The 5,012-nt window shown below is 41.6% G+C and overlaps 1 pseudogene; it reads right to left on the bottom strand.

Annotated features, from left to right (window-relative positions):
* Positions 1-2,604: 2,604 nt before the first annotated feature.
* On the bottom strand, positions 2,605-3,705 carry LOC107745153 (stonustoxin subunit alpha-like; annotated as a pseudogene).
* Between the last annotated feature and the right edge of the window lie 1,307 nt (positions 3,706-5,012).

Genomic DNA, 5,012 nt, shown 5'->3' with positions numbered 1-5,012 from the left:
AACCCAACGGTTATATTCTTTTTTTTTTTTTTTTTTCTTCTTCTACCTTTTCTTTTTCTTCTTGTAATAATGTATTTGGTAATACTATATTTTAATGTGTGTTTTGTAGAGAATTCAAATGAATGGCCACCTGGGCAATTTATATTAGCTCGGATGTGTCAACTATGTTTAAACCCTGTAAATGTCAAAAAGCTTCAATAAATTAAAAAAAAAAAAAGAGTCAAGGCTTTAATGAATTTAATTAGCAGTCAGTAGTTCATCTGATCTGAGTGTCGAATCATTTACTTCATTCTTAACTGAGGAGAGAAATTTATATTGATTTGATGTTAAATTGATAATTTATCATTAACTTTATACTTAGTGCTGCAGCTAACAATGATTTTGATAAATAATCTGTTGATTAGTTGTTTAATCAGATGAAAAGCAATTTTTTAAATGTGCATTGTCTCTTGTTCTCCTTCAAAGAGAGAAAGAAAAAGAGAGACTTAAATAAAATAAGATAAAATATTTGATATTGTAACATGGGGTTTGGGTTTTGTTTCTTGTTCATTGTTTTCATGTCTTTTATTTTGTAGTTTGGCCTGAGTCATGTTCTGTCATGTGATTCCCTTGTCTGTGTGTTATGTTCTGATTGGTTCCTTGGTTCATGTGTCATGTTTTCATTGGTTGATTCTTGTCATGTGACCCTTAGTGTTTGCTATAAGTAGCCCGCTTGTTGCCTATTGTCTCTCGTCGTGTATTGATGTTGTAACCCTGCTGTCGGTGAGTCTGTTTATGCCAAGTCAAGTCTGTTCAAGTCAAGTCTTTTGGATTATGTTTTGTCTTTGTGTAAATAAACTGCACTTGGGTTCTCACTTCAACTCGCCTTCAGTGGACCATTTGTTACAGAAAGCTAGACCGCTAACATGAACCCAGCAGTTTCACGCCTCCTCTGCCTTCGTCAAGGTGACCGGTCTATAGAGGATTACGTGAGTGATTTTTGTGAACTTTGTTATCAGGTGAACTTTAATGATGTTGCTCTCAAGGACATTTTCCGTTTTGGACTATCTCATGAAATATCATGTTTGATGCCACTACATACCCCACACTGAACTCTAGAACAGTATATAGACTTTGCTCTATAGTACCCAAGCTCCCGAGGATGCGGAGCTTGGGGCAGGACTGAAAAGACTGATTGCCAGTGTGATGGACCCACCATTGATGTTAGTGCGAGCGGCTGGCATCCCAGTGGTCTCTACACTTTCAAGCCTCATAGCCTCAACACACTTAAGCCCGGCGAGCATGCCACTGTCTACTACACTGCCCGTGATGGCGGTAGCCATCCTGAGTGTTTGGGCCGCACACTGCACTTCTGAGGCCTGTCCTGTCCACGAATCTGCTCCTGAGGCCTCTCCTGTCCATGAATCTGCTCCAGAGGCCTCTTCTGTCCACAAATCCGCTCCAGTGCCTCCAGAGGTGGCGGCGTCCGCTGCAGAACCTCCAGAGGCGGTGGCGTCCATTTCTGAACTCTCTGCCTGTCCTGTCATGGCCATGGAGGCCATTCATGAACTCTCTGCCTGTCCTGTCACTGCCAGGGAGGCAGTCCATAAACTCATTGTCTGTCCAGCTACAGCCATGGAGGCTGTCCATGACCTCTTTGCCCGTCCTGTCACTGCCAAGGGGTCCATCCATGAACTCTCTGCTTGACCTGTTACGGCCGTAGAGGCTGTTGTTAACCTCTCTATGTTCTGTGTTCCAGTCTCGCCTGATCCGCCGTGGTGGTTCCCTGCACCATCGGCCCTACTGAGGTGGTCATCAGCTCTGCCTGCACCGCCATGGCCCCCTGCTCTGCCGGCTCCGCCATGGCCCCCTGCTCTGCCACTGCTCCATGGCCCAGGCCCTCCACTGCTTCACTGTCTGCCATTGCTCAACGGCCCTTTATGGGCCTGGCCCTTGGGCGTCTGGAGCCGCCCTTAGAAGGGGGGACAATGGCTGCAATATAACAAAGAGTGAAAAATTTAAGGGGGTCTGAATACTTTCCGTACCCACTGTATATATATATATAAGTAGCCCTCTTGTTGCCATTGTCTCTCATCGTGTATTGATGTTGTAACCCTGCTGTCGGTGAGTCTGTTTATGCCATGTCAAGTCTTTTCGATTCAAGTCTTTTGGATTATATTTTGTTTTTGTGTAAATAAACTGCACTTGGGTTCTCACTTCAACTCGCCTTCAGTGGACCATTTGTTACAGGTAAATGTTTTGATGTAAGAGCATAGACAAAAGTAATCAATAATTTCATTAACTATTTTCCTATATTTTCATTGATTCGTTGTTGTAGCACTGATTTATATATAATTTCTTTATTTAAATTTATAAAATACAAACATTGTTTTTGAATGCAGAGTGATTCAGAGTCGTGAGGCTGCTGTGGGACACACTGACCCCGGATACAAGGAGGAGCCGCCACTCTACATGCTCTGGAGCAAAGAGTGAAAAATTTAAGGGGGTCTGAATACTTTCCGTACCCACTGTAAAAGAAGAGACTCTATAACATCTACTGGTAATGATTTATCATGCATCTCAAAGCATTATGGGTAGAATCTCTCGTCAGTCTATTCTGATTCATCAGCACAGTTTCACTGATGATCTTTTTTTAACCCCAAACCCAGGATAGAGCGGCTGAGTGCATGTGGTCTGGACTGTGTGGATGAGGCTCATTGTGTCAGAGACGCTGTAGAAGGACAGAGTTCCTGCACTGTGATCCACAAACACTCCTATTCTACTGCTGATGGACTCTACAGGTAGAACAGTCTGTATCTTATTGTGTATGAATGAGTAACTGGAGGGAGTGCAGATCAAACTCCAGGACTGATCATTAAATCCAAACCAACACTCATCACCCCGTCCCTTCCTGCTGATGCTCTTATATGACACTGATATATACACACGTCCTCTCCACTCCAGCTCCCAGTAACAGCGTCCACACACACTCTCTCTACACAACACCTGACGATACACATCAAATCTGTCTGGATGATCAAGATACGACTGGACTGTGTATGTGAATGTAATCACTCTGTTGCTCTCTGACAGACTGAGGTATTTATTCACTGTGTTCAGATCCAGAGTGAGCTGATGGGAATCTGATGGAGATAAAACACATCAGAATCAGGAATTATGAATCTGTTTGATTTTTACATGTAGCTGAACTCTTCATGTTCAGTGTATCATCAGTGTCTCAGTACAGATGAGCAGATATCCTGTGCAAATCATCATTTACATCAATTATAAAACCCTTCTACAGGAAGACCATGAACACACTCAGTTTTTCTGCTTGCTTTCTTACTGACTTACATTGTAGGAAGTCGTTCCTGGTTCTGGGAACAATGTTGGTGAGTGTTTCTGTGGAAATCAACAGACATGAACAGTGTGATTCTCATGATCCTGCATCCATTCCTAAAACATTTCTAATATGTTCCCCATGATACGAGATGATGATGGACTCGTTTCTGAGAGCACATGAATCTCCAGGACTTTACCTCTGTCTGAGATCTTCTTGAGCTCCTCTTTGCAGAAATCCTCCAGTTTGTCTCTCAGCTGACAGACAGATTCTCTCAGAGCATCAGAAGAGAAGAGAGAACTGAAGAGATCATCATTTACGTCTGTAGATTCAGGAGGTGCTGAGAGAGACTGGAAACTCTACAGGAAACAGAAATAAAAACTCATCAGCTCCACACTTCACCCAATAACCTGCAGGAACATCTGATTTATGCAGCTCTTGAGTTTGAGTTTGAAATGGAGTTATTTGACACAAAAAGTAGCAATACACTGTTACAACTTTCTTTTCAAGGAATATCTATTCCTTTTATTCCAAGGAATATCACTATTTCCATTGTGGTCCTTGCTTTCAAAAAGAAAAGAAGAAAATCCTAGTCAAAAAATCATAATCAAAAAAATTCACTCACACCCATAAAAATAACAAACAGATGAAACAATTCCTTATACATTTAAATCATCTTATCTAAAAACAGTCTCTTCACCCATGTTGACTTGACTGATCTTCAGTAACTCACATTAAAGGGTTAGTTCACCCAAAAATGAAAATTAGCCCATAAATTACTCGCCTTCAAGTCATCCTAGGTGTATATGACTTTCTTCTTTCAGACGAATCCAGTCGGAGTTATATTAAAAATAGTCTTTGATCTTTCAAGCTGTTTAATGCCACTCAGCCGGTGTTGCATGCTCCAGACTCACCTTATGAGACTCCACAGCCTCTCTCAGCTGCTGAAGATCTTTCTCTCTCTGCTGGATTCTCTGCTGGAACGTCTTCTGCGTCTCCTTCAGCTGCTTCTGCAGGACAAACAGATGATAATAAATGTAAGTATTATAAAAGTGAAACTGACACAGATGTAGAGCTTCACACTGACAGTGTTTCTGCTGTGTACAATAGTAGACCTTGTATTTTGACTGATGAAAGTATATATTTTGTCAAAGAACAGGTGAATAGTTCACTCCATCATTTTATGTTTAATCAAAGCCTATTTAGTGAAAGTTTGTGTTGATGAAGGTTTCTGGCGAATTTTCAGCCAACAGTGAACCTGCTGTTCATTTCTGCTGCCGTGTGAATGCTGTAAGCTGTTAATATAGTGCATATTAAACGAGTGTCATATGAAATGAGTGTCAGCAATATTTAATCAGTGATTAGTTTTAAATACCTGTTTCTCTGTCGTCTGTTCTGCAGCTGATACAAAGTCGTGGTTTTTATGTTCAATAATCGTACACAGCATACATATATATTTCTGGTCAGTGCGACAGAAAACCTCAAGGAGCTTCTCATGTTTCTGGCAGATCATCTCCTGCAGTTGTCCAGTGGCTTCAGTCAAATTGTGTCTCTTTCCTCTAAACCAACTCTCATGTTGTTCGAGGTGATTCTGACAGTAAGAGTTCAGACACACCAGACAGGACTTGACAGCTTTGTATTTTCTTCCAGTACAGACATCACACTGCACATCTCCAGCTCCAGCGTAACAGTC

The sequence above is a fragment of the Sinocyclocheilus rhinocerous genome, unplaced genomic scaffold (genome assembly GCF_001515625.1).
Source record: "Sinocyclocheilus rhinocerous isolate Xijiao unplaced genomic scaffold, SAMN03320098_v1.1 scaffold828, whole genome shotgun sequence".
Classification (NCBI taxonomy): Eukaryota; Metazoa; Chordata; class Actinopteri; order Cypriniformes; family Cyprinidae; genus Sinocyclocheilus; species Sinocyclocheilus rhinocerous.
Note: the sequence above shows the minus strand (reverse complement) of the source record. Positions and strands in the feature narration are given on the sequence as shown.